The sequence below is a fragment of the Elephantulus edwardii genome, unplaced genomic scaffold (assembly GCF_000299155.1).
Source record: "Elephantulus edwardii isolate Elephantulus edwardi_28Jun2011 unplaced genomic scaffold, EleEdw1.0 scaffold00157, whole genome shotgun sequence".
Lineage (NCBI taxonomy): Eukaryota > Metazoa > Chordata > Mammalia > Macroscelidea > Macroscelididae > Elephantulus > Elephantulus edwardii.
Genome location: NW_006399907.1, coordinates 5,401,967 through 5,417,902, shown reverse-complemented (window position 1 = coordinate 5,417,902; position 15,936 = coordinate 5,401,967). Strand labels below are relative to the sequence as shown.

The 15,936-nt window shown below is 41.3% G+C and overlaps 1 protein-coding gene across 1 annotated transcript in view; it reads left to right on the top strand.

Moving 5' to 3' along the window:
- The first annotated feature begins 6,646 nt into the window (after positions 1 to 6,646).
- ERGIC2 (ERGIC and golgi 2) overlaps positions 6,647 to 15,936 on the top strand; it is a 64,188-nt gene continuing 54,898 nt past the window's right edge. Inside the window, exon 1 of the mRNA XM_006895072.1 lies at positions 6,647 to 6,699. The gene's annotated coding sequence lies outside the window, so the exon portion shown is untranslated. The remainder of the gene's footprint in view (positions 6,700 to 15,936) is intronic.

Genomic DNA, 15,936 nt, shown 5'->3' with positions numbered 1-15,936 from the left:
TAACCATTTGCAAAAAGACAAGTGTATAAGAAATAACTAATTTGGGGACAGTTTTGTTTTTATTCAGCTTCTTCTAATTTGTTCTCATTGTATGGTTAAGAATTTCTTTTAAGTAGAGATTGGCTCATTTGTTTTGAAGTGAAGACAAGTTTATATAATGTTGGAGAGCAAGAGGGAGTTGTCCATAGTCCAATAACTTACTGCAAATGTATTACTAGTTATAAATCTCTTGTATTGGCCTCTCAGTTGTCTTTTAGTATGATGTATAATGTCTTTATCCTTAACAAATGTTTCTTGGCTTTTTTGAAAATTATTAAGTAAGTTTTTGGTGAAAGTTTAAACTAGAAGTTGGGTTCCCATTTGACACTTTCTACATAAACTGTTCATTGACATTACATTTACTACTCACCATCTAGCTCATCTAAAATTTTGCATTTATGACAATAATTAAAAAATCTATCATCCAACGATTTTGCACAATAACAAAATACACTAATGAACACTAAAGTAGAAGGCAAAAGTAATGCTGGATGTGATGGTTAGTTATTGGGTCATGATTCTCAGTGGCTTGACATTTATGTAATAATGTAATTTGGCAGTTATATTATGATGTCATCCTTCATTTTTGCATTATGCCAATTTGTGCATAATGACCTGGTCTTTGGAATATAACCATGTCTATAAGTGAGAAGTGGCCATAGTTATAGCTCTCTCATAATGCGTCAACTGTCACTTTCATTGCATTCTGCTTGTTTCTGTAAAGGCAGTGTAGCTGGCATGGGATAGAAGCACTGGACCTCTACTGACTCCACAGGGAAGAGAAATCTCCATCAAGAGCACCAATCTTCTTCTTATGAGGTCAGATATGTCCCATGCTCCCAAACACTTTTTTATCATTTCTACTACCAATCATCCCACCCATGTCTCTCTCTACTCCATTACCAGATTGGCTGATCCATTGTCATACAAAACTCAAAGACAGTGTGCATGATTATGGCTTTTATTAGGGAAATAATATTAAAATTGAGGTAGGAAGCACTCACACACAATTCTTTAGTCAGGACAGCTTCTTGTCAGGCATGTTTGTAAATAGGCCTTTCTCTTTCCTTCAGCTCTTGCCCCTGCCTCATGACAGTGCTTAACAGCTATTTTAATTTTGCCAGTTATGTGTGTAAACCACCACCTCCTGCTCTCATTCTCACCAGTAAGACTAGGTGAAGGTCCTAGAATCTAAGTCTGTGCGGTGGCAATTCTACTTCAGTTGGCCCTCACCCTGGTCTATGGTTCTCCACCACCTCTGCTGGATCTCAGTCTTGCTCCATCTCTTACAGGAATTACTGGCCAATGCATGCTGCACTATTTGCTTCTTTTTTCTTTAAAACAGTGAGAGTCCCATTTTCTGCTTTAGAACCTGCTCAATATAAGCATAGCAAGATGGTAAAACTGATCAATCTAATCCTTAGTTATACATGTTATTTGCTACTTGTTGTTGTTGTTATGTGCCGTTGAGTCGCTTGCAACTTAAAGCAACCCTATGTACAACAGCCCTAAACTCTGCTCTGTCCTGTGCCAATCGCACTGTCTCTGACAGTCCCTCCCAATTATCCCACCTGAGTCAATCCACCTCATAGAGGGCCTTCCACTCCTGCGCTGTCCTTCCACCCTCCCAAGCATGATGCCCTTCTCCAAGGACCGGTCTCTCCTTACAACATGTTCAAAGTATGTTAGACAGAGCCTCAGAATCCTTGCCTCCAAGGAGCAGCCTGGTTTAACCTTTTCCAGGATGAATCTGTTTGTTTTCCTAGCAGTCCATGGTACTCTCAATACTCTCCTCCAGCACCACAGCTCAAAGGCATCAATTCTCCTTCTATACTCCTTAGTCATTGTCCAACTCTCTGATGCATAACAAGTGATAGCAAACACCATGGCCTGTATCAGATGCACCTTAGTCTCCAGAGAGACACCATTGCTCTTCAGTACTTTGTACTAAAGTTATGTAAATTATTAACAAGCTCTTCAACTCCCCAGGTGGGATCATAAGCAGCTTGGATTACATAGTCCTTCCCAGCCATGTGGTGAAAGAAAAAGGCAATGTCTATTTGAATTAGCAAATAATTCACAATAGCGGTTTCATTTAATTACATTTTATTTCCCTACTGGTCTCATACTGATGATTTCCCAGTAAAGCTCCAGTTTTGTGCATATTATCTTTGATTTTGTATCCAAATCTGCTATTTTACTAAAAAGAAAACTCGGGTGATAAACTCAAATCTGGATTTAAAGAGTGATATTTCAGAATGATAGTCTCATGGGAATAGTCAATTAACTCTTAATCCACATAGTCTGCATTCTGCCCCACACTTTTATTCCATTCTGTCCAGGAACATAAATTGCTGTTTTTGTTGTTATGTTATATTGAGTTGCCTGTGATTCATAGCAACCCTATATACAATATCTCTGAATCCTGTGCTATTCTGAGCCAGTCTCACTAACTCTGACACACCTATCTCCATTACTCCAGTTACTGTGTCAATCCATCTCATACGGGGTCTTCCTCTCCTATGCTGTCCCTCCACTCTTTCAAGAATGATGTTCTTCTCCAAGGACTGGCCAGTCCCTCCTGACTACGTGCTCAAAGTATGTGAAACAGAACCTCAAAATCCTAGTCTCCAAGGAACATATAATATCCATTTATTGGCAAGAGAAGTCAGTGGTGATCGTTTGGCTCATTCTAGTTCTTCTGGTACGGTAGATGAGGTTATTGTTTATGTAGATGTTTCTTCTCTGAACTTTTGGTTACCATGGTCAGATGGATCTTAGATGAGGACTTGCAGGTTTTTAATTCACTTTGCAGTGGCAGTAGCAGCAGTATCCATAGCAGCGGAAGTTGGTAAAACTGAACTGAAACATCAAATAAGGAGAACAACAGAACACAGAACTGTAAACAGTGCAGCACGGCCAACTTAAACAGTGACCTACTTGGTGTGAGAAATCAGGAGGGCAGCGGAAGCCGCAGTGCTATCTACACAGTAGTAGTGCTATCTATACAGGACAAGACTGAATCACCTCCATCTCCATGGTCCTCATGACCATGGCCTCTACTACTCCCCAGAAGGTGGCCAGGTGCTCCCCTACGCCATTCCTACCTGTGCTAAGATGTAGCCTTTCTTTAGGCCATATTTACACTTGTGTATTTGGAGCCAGAAACACTCAGAACTTTCCTCAAAGAGCCTGCAGACTGCACTAACCTTGGCCTGCAAACAGCCTTCAAATTAGTGGGGTACCTCCTCTGACTAAGAGGCACCCAACCCCTAGCCTGCCAAATGCACCATTTCTAGCCAGGCAGACTAGCCCAAGCTCCTCTGAGGCTAGCAAGGAATCTACCCCACATTGGTACTCCACCTCTTGGCACATCCTTGACACATTTTAGACCAGAAGATGTGCTACGTATGATCTACCTCGTAGTCAGGAGTGGTGGCTTTGGTTACCATTCAGATGAGAAGAAACTCTGACGACTCTGACCTCAGCTTATTAAATGGCTCATTTTTATGGGTACAACACCTTGTCAGCCTGTCTTACTGAGCGGGGTGGGGGGTAGTATGAGGGGAGTGTGTGTGTGACTTGAGCATTGCTGTAAACTTTGCTCTTACAAGTACAGAATTTGTCTATCAGTTGGCTATACTGGGAGACTTACATGTTGATTTGATACTGGAAGCTATGCCAGCAATATTTTAAAGGTTAGCAGGGTATTCCTTGACAGACAGGTTTCAGTGAAGCTTACAAACTAAGAAGCATGTTGTCTATCAACTTCTGAAATAAATGGCCTTTGAAAGCCTTATGAAATAAAGGAATAGTGTTAGGAAAAGTGGAAGCAGAGTCTTTCAGGGATGTCTATTGTGTTTCATTGACATGCAAAGGCATCTGACTATGTGGATCACAACAAATTGTCACTAACCTTGAGGAGAAAGGGAATCCCAGAATACTTGATTGTGCTTAAGCAAAACTTATATGTGAACCAGGAAGCAGTCCTCAGAACAGAGCAAGGAAACACTGCATTGTTCAAAAACATGAAAGGAGTGCATCAGGAATGCATCCTGTCTCCATACCTTTTCAATCTATATGCAGAAGAGATCATTCTAGAGGCTGGGCTTTATAAGGATGAATGTGACATCAGGATTGGAGGAAGACTTATCAACAACCTACATTATGAAGACGACACAACCTTGCTTGCTGAAACTTGAGGAGGACCTTGAAGCACTTGCTGTAAAAGGAGAATGACTATAGTCTTCAATATGAATCAAGGCTAAACATCAAGAAGACAAAGATTCTTACCATTGGATCAATTGGCAGCACCACGATAGATGGAGAAGAAATTGAGGTTGTTAACAATTATAGCTTGCTCAGCTCCACAATCAACATTTTTAGCACCAGAAGTCAGCAAACCAACAGATGAATTGTGCTGGGAAAATCTGCTGTCAGGGACCTTTCCAGAGTACTGAGAAGTAATGATGTCAATCTAGAGACCAAGTTCACCTGATAAAGACCATGGTCTTTGCAATTACTTGCTATGAATGACTAAGGATAACAGAATAGATGCCTTTGGGTTGTGGTGCTGGAGAAGAATTTTTTTTTTAATTTTTAATTTTTATTATTATTATTAATTTCAATGAACATCTACAGAGATTTTGGAATTCCATTTATTCATTGTTGCACTTTTCTCCCCCTCCCCCTCAGTTTGCTCATCTCCTTGAAAAACAAAAGAAAAAGTCTCTCATTGGTACACAATTCCGCCCCCCCATACCCTACCCCCACCCCAATTATACTCTGCAACCCTCATTCCCAACTCTTATGATAATCATAATGCCCTAAAATATATTAATTTTAAACTATTGGAGAAGAATTTTTAACATACCATGTACCACCAAGAAAATAAATAGACCTGTCTTGGAAAGGATGAAACCAAGTTTCTCCTTGGAGGCTAAGATTTTGGAGCTCCATCTCACATACTCTGGACACATGGTCAGGAGAGACTGATCCTTGAAGAAAGACGTCATACTTGGGAAGGGTGGAGGGAGAGTGCAGGAGTGGAAGAACTCAGATGAAATGGTTTGATACAGTAACTGGGTCAATGGGGGTAGGTGTGTCAGAGTCAGTGAGACTGGCTCAGGATAGGATAGGACAGGCTTCAGAACTGTTGTACCTAGGGTCACTACAAGTCTCAGGTGACTCAATGGCACACAAAAACAACAACAATCTAGAGGATCTGTAGCTCAATTTCTTTATTTAATAACTCATTCTCTTATATCTGGGAGTTAAACTGACTCATACCTGATCTTCCTTTGAGTTTCTACAGTGGTAAATTACATGGGACAAGACTGTCCATCTCTTCTCTTGGGGCTGTTGTTGGTGCCTTCAAACCATCAGAAAGATCCAGCCTTAGTAGTGCAAGAGGGAAGTAATGTAATGATACTACTTCATGAAGCTGTTCATCTCCAATAAGACACAGTAAGAAAAGCAATTAGTATTACTATGTCCAGACAAAAAAAGGCCTATGTGGAAAGAGTTTACCATTCCTCAAGCGTTATGTGTCAAAGGAAACGCATACTTGATCGTAGCCATGGTATTTTCAATTGATTCATATACTTCAAAGGTTGGACAATGAATAAAGAAGACCAGAGGAGAACTATGCCTGTGAATTGTGGTGTTGGTGAAGAGTATTGACTATTCCACGAACTACCAAAAGAACCGATGATTTTGCGTTAGAGAAATCGCACCTTTTTAGTCCTGAAAGGCAAGGAGGTGGAACTTTGCTTCATATAGTTTAGGCATGCTGTCAGGAGGGGCCAAGGGAAAAAGTATCATGCTGGCAAAGGTGGAGGGGTGAGAGAAAGGACGACGCAATGGGTTGACGAATGGGAGAAATCATAAGGAGGCCGCAGATAGGGATTCCAATCTGTTTTTCCTACTTACAATCGTAGTCGACACGACAGCACCTAACAACAAAAGAGGACGTTTCAAGTAAGCGCATTACCGATGTCTAAAAAGAACTTGACCAGGCAAAGGAACAAAAGAATAAGTCACAAAAGGTGCGCAGACTGCAGTGATCAGCACTAAGGTTGAAAGTGTTAATTTCAACACCAACACTCTCCTTCATAAATGAAGAAGCAAGTCGAGTTGGGATTCTTTCAGTGGTCGTGCACACATTGCCATGGAGCCAGAAATGACTCAAAGCTGAATCTCCAGTGGGTTTTCAGAGGCTGTAGCTGGCACAGGAGATTAATTGCCTATCTTTCTCCTGCAGAGCGAAAGGTGGATTCAAGCTGCCAGATTTTTAAGTTGGCAACGCATCTTCTTACTCTTCAGGCTCCTCAGAGCACCCACCTTCAATGTTAGTCGGATATTAACTGCATTCTTCCTAAGTAAGCAAAACCTCAGCAGTCCGCAACAATGGTCCTAAAACCAACACCTCAACTGCGCTTGGCCACGCCCCACTAGCCTTGGCCACGCCCTTTGCTTTAACAGCACGCATTAGCCAAGAGAATATCGCGAGAACCAGCTTCTGACGTGTGGGTTTTTTTTTTTTTTTTTCTTCAGTCGTGGTAGTTGTTTTTTTGTTCTCGCGATACTTCTGGGTACCCGGGAGTCCGGGCGACCCGGGCTTCTGTGAAACATGGCGGTCGGCTGGGACCATAATACAAGGTAAAATACTGAAACCTTGTCGGATGCTCTTCCCTCATTTGTTCCAGGGCTGCTGCGGGCGTGAATTCGATCAAGAGGCTGAGCTCAGGACGTGCTTGGGGCATGTCTTCTTCGCTGTCCTCTTGAGAGCTGACTCGGTGTAGTTAGCCGCTCCACCTTTCTCTTCCCGGGGGCGTACTGGCAGGACCCTGGGCAGTGCTGCGCCCAGCCGATTCCGTCTCCCGGGTTCAGGAGCTCTGTGCTGTTTTATAACTCGACGGAGTTGAAGTGCTTTCCCGACACTCACTGTTTCGCACTGTGCTGCGGCTCCCGGCGCCTCTTGTTCCAGGAGCGCAGGGTCCCGCGTAGTAGAGAGCAGCCGGTAGTGTCCTGGTCCTCTCGGGTTGTCCCCACCCCCATTCATACAAGTGATGTTCTGGCAGTACATAGTTGACTCTTTTTTTTTTAAAAAAGAGCTGATTTGGCTGCACCACGATAGTTTCGCACTCTGAGGGAAATGTGAAAAGATTAGGATGGGTGTGATGCTATGAAAGACGGATCCCAGTGTCACTAGTTTTCATAACGCCAGAAGCACCTGGAAGGTACACGTCAGCTCTGGAGAGAATAGCCTGGGGTATCGTTAGTGAGTGGAGTTGGTAGGACACTGACTGAAATAGCACATTTACATAATTTATAGAGGTTAGATAGGATTCAATGCCATCGAGCAACTCAAGGGAACTCATTGCCTTCTTGTTGGAACCAGACTAGTAACTGACCATTCATTCTGTCGCTGTAAATCGCACGGGAGTAAATTACCTGTCACTCGACTGCGGTGCAGCTAGTGTGAATTCGAACCAGCAGAAAGGCTCCCCCTTGGGTTAGCCTCTTAGCTCCCTACGGACTACTCACCACAGCTCCCTGGGGCAAAGTTATATAATATTTATTAAAATGTTGCAAGACTGGCTTTCAGAAGCTGGTTAAGAAAGATACAGTTTAAAACAGGATCGATACTAATTTGTTTAGTGTTGCATTTAAGTAATTGCTTGGCCCCCTTTGTCCAAATATTATATATCCATTATAGTTTACTTACAAAAGGACTTCTGTATAATTGCTTAATTTGTTTATTGTATCATATTAAATTGATATAATTATCCCAGTTTTCTTAAAAGAAAAATGTGAGAACAAGAAATTCCGTGGTTCAGAAGTAGGGAGCAACTTTTTTAGATAGCAAACTTTAGCACAGTTGAGTCTTGCATTGCTTTCATGGTACAACTCCTAAAAAAACATATCAAATTTTAAAGATGTCTCATAAGAAGTCAGGCCTAATTTAGGGGTTGTCAGGGAGGAGAGAGGTCGACTATAAAATATTCTTTCTCTGCAGGTTTGTAATTTAAATGAAAGAGACATAATGAAACTGTGATTTGTAGCCTGGTAGCCTAGTCCATAGAGAGTTGCCCTGTTAACCCAAAGGGAGCACCTCTCTGGCAGTCTGAATCCACCAGTGGCTCTGTGGATGGTGGTCAGTCTATCATATATCATAGGATTTACAGCCTCCAAAACCTGCTAGAGTGTCAGCTATGAATAAGTACCAGCTCTATAGAAATGTTACAGAAGGAGAGTGGATGCTTTTGAGCTGTGGTGCTGGAGAAGAGTACTGAATGTACCATGGACTGCCAGGAAAACAAACAGATTCATCTTGGAGAGGATTAAACCAAGCTACTCCTTGGAGGCAAGGATTCTGGGGCTTCGTCTGACATACTTTGGACATGTTGCCAGGAGGGACGGGTCCTTGGAGAGGGACAACATGCTTGGGAGGGTGGAGGGACGGCGCAGGAGGGGAAGACCCTCTATGAGATGGATTGACTTGGTGACTGGGGTAAGCGGGATGGGTGTGTCAGAGGCGGTGCAGTTGGCGCAGGATAGAGCAGGGTTTAGGGCTGTTGTGCATAGGGTCGCTATGAGTCGACTCGACGGCACATAACAACAACAACAACTATAGAAATGAGTAATGCCTGCTACAAATGTAATTTTAAGTTTTACAGTATTATGTGTTTGGCTCTTAAATGTGATGGTAAATAAATTATTTGAACTCTGTGCACCATTTGAATTCTCTTGGTGGTGAAACTAATTGTTCTTCACTGGTAACTGAAAGGTTGGAGGATTAAATCTTCATAGTGTAGTCTTTTTTTAAATTTTATTATGTATATGTGTGTGTGTGTGTGTACCATTAAATTGGATCTGACTGGTACAGGAGATTATCCCTCCTTCTCCAGCAGAGCATCTGATGGATTTGAACCATGTACCTCTGGTCTTTGCAATCACTTTTATGCATCAGAGAGTTGGACAATGACTAGGGAGGATAGAAGGAGAATTGATGGCTTTGAGCTGTGGTGCTGGAGAACAGTATTGAGGGTACCATGGACTGCTAGGAAAACAAACAGATTCGTCCTGGAAAGGGTTAAACCGGGCGGCTCCTTGGAGGCAAGGATTCTGAGGCTTTGTCTAACATACTTTGTACATGTTATAAGGAGGGACCAGTCCTTGGAGAGGGACATCATGCTAGGGAGGGTGGAGGGATGGCACAGGAGGGGAAGGCCCTCTATGAGGTGGATTGATCCAGTGACTGGGGTAATCAGGATGGGTGTATCAAGAGACAGTGCGATTGGCACAGGACAGAGCAAAGTTTAGGGCTGTTGTACATAGGGTCCCTATGAGTTACACATGACTCCACGGCACATAGCAACAACCATCTCTGGTGATTGCAGTGCAACTTCTTGCCATTAGGCCACCAGAGCTTGCCTCATAGAGTAGTCTTAGAGGAAAAAATCGGTCTTTACCCATTGCTCTGCTTCTGAAAAATCAGCCACTGAAAACTGTTTGGAACACAGTGTGACCCTGAAACACCAGGAGTCACCATGAGTGAGAGTTGGGATACACTGGAGGGGAACTGGGTCTGGATGCCTGACTCTCTGTGCCTTTCCTGTGTAAAATGGAAATGATGCTAAAAAACATAAAATACTTAGGACAATGTTCATTAGATAATCTTATAGTCATTTTGGTGGAGTTGACAGTGATTTGTAACAAACACTCTAGCAGGTTTTCAGTGGCTATACATCTCACAGGAGGTGGCCCATCTTTATCCCTCAGAGCAACTGGTGCATTTGAACACACACCCCTTTCCCGCCCCACCTTTCCATCTGAAGTACAACTCCTAATCCACGAGGCTACCAGGGCTCCCTCATTAAGTGTTGCGTCTTGCTATTATTTTTTAATTTTTGAAGTGTTCCTTTGACACTTTGGCAAAATTTATATTGCTGTTGGATACCATTGAATTGAATTTGATTCCTCGTGACCTTATGGACAAGAGATAACTTTGCCCAATATTGCATCATCCTCACAATGTATTACAAACATGAGCCCATTGTTATAGTCACTGTGTCGGTCCGTCTTGTTGTAGATCTTCTCTTTCCCTCTACCTTTCCCCAGACTGATGCTCTTTTCCTTGGAAAATAGATTAGAAAATATGGACATACCTCACTTTACAGGTACTATGTATTGTTTTTGTTTTTGTATACATTAATATCACATGGATGCAAGATTTTGCTGAAAATTCTCCAAAAAACGACTGGAGCAACATGTTAACAGAGAAATTCCAGATGTGCAGGCTGAGCTTAGAAGAGGACGTGGTACTTGGAATATTATAGCTAATGTTAGATGGATCTTGGCTGAAAGCAGAGTGTACCAGGGGAATGTCTATTTGTGTTTCATTGACTATTCAAAGGCTTTTGACTATGTGGATCACAATAAACTGTGGCTGACTCTCAGAAGAATGGGAATCCCAGAACATTTTGAGCTTATGCGAAACCTATACTTAAAGTAAAAGATAGTCATCAGAACTGAGCAAGGAGACACCACATGGTTCAAAATTAGGAAGGGTGTCCACCAGTGGTGTATTTTGTCTCCATACCTTTTCAATCTGTATGCAGAACAGATCATCTGGGATGCTGGAGGAATGGAGCATCAGGATTAAAGGGAGATTTGTTAACCTATGTTATACAGATGACACAACCCTGATTGCTGAAACTGAGGAGGACCTGAAGTATTTGCTACAGAAGGTCAAGGACTACAGCCTTCAATATCGGTTGAAGTTCAACACAAGAAAACAGATTCTCACCACTGGGCCAGTTGGCAGTATCATTATGGATGGTGAAGAGACTGAGGTGGTTAACAGTTTTACTTTGCTTAGCTCTACAGTCAGCACTCTTGGAACCAGTAGCCACGAAATCAAGAGACGAATTGCATTGGGAAAATCAGCTGTGAGGGATCTCTCAAGAATACTGAAGAGCATTGACATCAGGCTGGAGACTAAGGTGTGCCTGATCCGGGCTATAGTCTTCACAGCTGTGAGTTATGCATTGGAACTGGACAATGACTAAGGATGATAGGAAGAAAATTGATGTCTTTGAGCTGTGGTGCTGGAGAAGAGTGCTGAATACCATGGACTGCTAGGAGAACAAACAGGTTTGTCCTGGAAAGAGTGAAGCTACGTTGTTCCTTAAAGTCAAGGATTCTGAAGCTTCGCCTAACATACTTTGGACATGTTACAAGGAGGGACCGGTCCTTGGAGAGGGATGTCATGTTTGGGAGGGTGGAGGGACAGCACAAGAGAGGAAGACCCTTGATGAGTTGGATCGATATTCAGTGATTGGGGTAATGGTAGTAGGTGTATCAGAGAGAGTGAGGTTGGCACAGGATAGAGCAGGGTTTAGGTCTCTTGTACATAGGGTCACTATGATTTGCAAATGACTTGACAGCACATAACAACAACAACAACAACACGAATTGGTGGGGTTTTTACATATAAAGTTATATTGAACAAGTCTTTTGGCACTTTCCCAACAATATGTGCTCCCTTCTCATTTCTATCACATTTTTGTAATTTTTGCAATACCTCATACTTTTTAATTTAAAAAAATAGTATCAGGAAGTGTGAGGATGGTGCAGGACAGGACTGGTTTCAGATCTTTTGTTCTTACGGTTGCTGTGAGTCATACTCAACTCGATGACCCCTAACAACAACCAACTGACAACATATGAGTATTGATAATACCATGGATTGCTAGGAGAACAAACAAGTTCGTCCTGGAGAGGGTAAAGCCAGGCTTCTCATTGGAGGCAAGGATTCTGAAGCTCCATCTGACATACTTTGGACATGTTGCAAGGTGGGATCAGTCCTTGGAGAGGGACATCATGCTTGAGATGGTGAGGGACAGCACAGGAGCGGAAGACCCTAGATGAGATAGATTGTTTTCCATCACTGGGTTATTGGGGTTAGACGTGTCGGAGGCAGTAAGATTGGTAAGGGATAGAGTAGGGTTTAGGGCTGTTGTACATAGGGTTGCTTTGAGTCGCAGGTGACTTGAGGGCACATAACAACAACAGTGAAGGAAAGGATGACCCTCAATGAGATGGATTGACACATTGTCTGTAATGGTGGACTAGAGTGTGTCAGAGATGATGAGGATAGAGTACGGTTCAGATCTGTTTTTCATAGGGTCACTTGAGTCATAATCAGCTTGATGGCACTTAACAATTACAATTGCACACTACACAAGACTATGTAGCACAAATATATACTGTAGGAAACAGAAGTATTTGTGTAGCTTACTTTATTGTGATATTTGCTTTATTGGGATATTTGGGAACTGAACCTACTGTATTTCCAAAGTACCTGTACTTTCTGAAATAATTTTCAGACGCAAAGTTGATTAAACACTCTTTTCTTAGGGACAACATAATACTTCATCTTCCAAATGATTGCTTTCTTATTCTCTTAATTATTAAGACACAAAATCTTCCCTTTGTTACATTTCTGTTTCCTGCCTTTTATCTTATTCTTTCTGTTTTGTAGAATTTACATTTGTAAATGTATCCCATTATTCCTTGATGTTTTCCTTCATATGTGCTTCCAGTTTTATATACTTTTATTGAATAGCTACTATAGTCAAACCATTCTGTTAGGATTTTGGTTATCTTTGTTCACATCTTACTAGTAGATGCATCTAGAGTTTTCTGTTACCACTCTATAGTTTGAAAAACTTTGTTATGTTAATTTATATAATTTTCACTATATCAAGATATTATCCACTAATCTCAGGTATACTTTATTTCTCCTTAAATACTCTAGCATCTAAATCTAAGTTCCTACAAATTTTGACATTTCTTTTGAGCATTAAAAGACATTTATTAAATACTTCCCCTTTCTCTTGATTAAAAAGAGAGGTCTCTGTTTAATCCCCCTCATTTTGATTATAATTAAAAATAAAATTATAGTACTGTTGTTGCCATGTACCGTCAAGGTAAAACTGACTTATAGCTGACCCTCTGGCCAGGTTTTTAGAAGTAGTACATTGCCTGGGAGGAGATTGCCCATCTTTCTGCCAGTAGCTAGCAGCATAGCTCCTTACCCATAAGTTACTAGAACTCCTGAGAAGGTACGAACCTTTTCAGTTTTGTCTCTAGTATCTAGATAAACACCTAAGTATTTCTGATTACAGAAATCACATTTATACCATCTCATTCAGCTTTCAAGCAAACCATATTGTCACACAGAAACTTGCTGGCTTAATATTTAGGACAATATGATTATGTGGTAAAAGCCTTACATTCTCTGTAGGAGATTTTTGTTTGATACCTAGCCAGTGTACATGTCTGCGGAGTTTTGTATTTTTCTTTGATGTTGAACAGCTTTCAGCACTACTTCAGACCAATACACACTAAGAATAAAGACCTGTGACCTACTTCTGGAACTCGGTCATCGAAAACCCAATGGATCATTATGGTCTCATCCTTTTGCATCACCATGTATTTGGGGCTGACTCTGACTCAGCATCACCTAACAACAATTGTAGACTCACTTTAGTTATGTTTGAATAAACAGAATTTTTAAGAAGAAAGCATTTGGCTCTGCTGTTAAAGCTCTTAAGTTTTTTTTAAAAAAAGAACATTTTTGATACCTTTGCCATTTGTAAATTGAAAAGGTTGATTGAAAAGTCTGAACTTTATGAAGAAGAATGTGGCATCAGGATTGGAGGAAGACTCATCAATAATGTGTAATGCGCAGTTGACAACAACCTTTCTTGCTGAAACTAAGAAGAGACTGGACCATTTGCTACAGAAGGTTGAGAACTTACTACTGAGCCTATTTGCAGGACTATGATAGATGGAGAAGAGATTGAGATTGTTAACAGTTTCACCTTCTTGGATTCACAATCAACACTTTTGGCACCAGCTGTCAGGATATTAAAAGACAACTGTGTTAGGAAATCTCCTGTCAGGGATTTCTCCAGAGTGCTGAAGAGCAACAGTGTCAGTCTAGAGACCAAGGTGTGCCTGATCCAGCTCATAATCTTCATAGTTACTTGCTATGCATCATAGTAACCAAAGATGACAGAAGAAGAATTGATGCCTTTGAGCTGTGGTACTGGAGAAGAGCATTGAACATACCATATACTGCCAAGACAACAAATGGGTCTGTCCTGGAGAGGGTGAAACCAGGCTGCTCCTTGGAGGCAAGGACTTTGAAGCTCTATCTCACATACTTTGGGCATGTTGCCAGGAGGAACTAACTGGTCCTTAGAGAAGAACATCATGCTTGGAAGCATGGCAGAACAATGAAATAGAGAGAAATGAGATGGGTTGACATGGTAACTAGGGCAATGTGGGTAGGTGTGTCCAAGACAGTGAGACTGACTTAGGATAGAGCAAGGTTCAATTATTGTGCATAGGGTCACTATAAGTGGGAGTCATCTTAATGGCGCATAACACCAACAAATGTTTGTAGGTGGAAAAAAGATGAGCATGCTCTTCCTATGCTATTTACAGTCCCTTGAAATTGGAAATTAATTGAAATTAATTACAGCAGCTTGAAATTAGTTCTGACATGATGGCTTTTGACAACAGCAATGTTTGAGGAGTAAAACAAGCCATCTTTCAAGAGGTTCTTGTTTTTTGTTTTTATGTCATTTTTTATTAATTGTAAATGTTCTGATGCACTTCGAAGTAATTTAAAATAATGAATATGTTGTAGTTGGACTTTTAGTTTCTAAAGTCCAGGTTTAGCCTGAATAATATTTGTTCTATCCCCTTTTTTCTCCTCATTAATGACCATATGTATCAAATGATTAAGTAATTGTAATATTGCTAAAAATATGTGTATACATACATATATAGTTATTGTTGTTACATGCCATCAAGTTGCTTGCAACTCTTAGCGACCTTTTGTACAATAGGCCTGAAACCTGCTCTATCCTGTGCCAGTCTTATTGTTTCTTACACACCTACCCTCATTACCCTAGTAACTGAATCAATCCATCTCATCAGTGGTCTTCCTCTCTTGTGTTGTCCCTCCATCCTTCCAAGCATGATGTCCCTTTCCAAGGGTTGATACCTCCTTGCAATATGCCCAAAGTATGTCATATGAAGCCTCAGAATCCTTGCAAGGAGCAACTTGGTTTCACTCTCTCCAGGTTGAACCTGTTTGTTCTCCTTGCCATCCATACTCTTCTCCAGCACTACAGCTCAAAGGCATCATTTCCCTTTCTGTCATCCCTTGTCATTGTCCAGCTTTCTGATGCATAGCAAGCAATTGCAAAGACTATGGCCTGTATCAGGCGCACCTTAGTATCCAGACTGATGTTGTTCCTCTTCAGCACTCTGGAGAAATCTCTGACAGCAGACTGTCCCAGTGCAATTTGTCATTTAATTTCCTGGCTGCTGATACCAGGGTGTTGATTGTAGAGCCAAGCAAATTAACACTGTTAACAGTATCTCTTCACCATCTGTCATAATGCTTCAAGTTGTTGAAGCAAGTTGTTGATGAGTCTCCTCTTATCCTATTGCCACATTCCTCTTCAAAGAGCCCAACTTCCCAGATCATCTCTTCTGTATATCAATTGAAAAGGTATAGAGATAAGATACATCCCTGATGCACACCCTTCCCAATTTTGAACCATGCAGTGTTTCCCTGCTCTGTTCTGATGACTCCCTCCTGGTCCAAGTATAGGTTTTGCATAAGCACAACCAAATGTTCTGGGGTTCCCATTTTTCTCAGAGTTAGCCACAGTTTGTTGTAATCCACACAGTCAAATGCCTTTTTCATAGCTAATCACAAGATTAAATACTTGGGAATAAATTTAACCAGAAGTACAAAGGACCTTTTCCAAGAAAATTACAAAACATTACTACAAGAAACAAAAA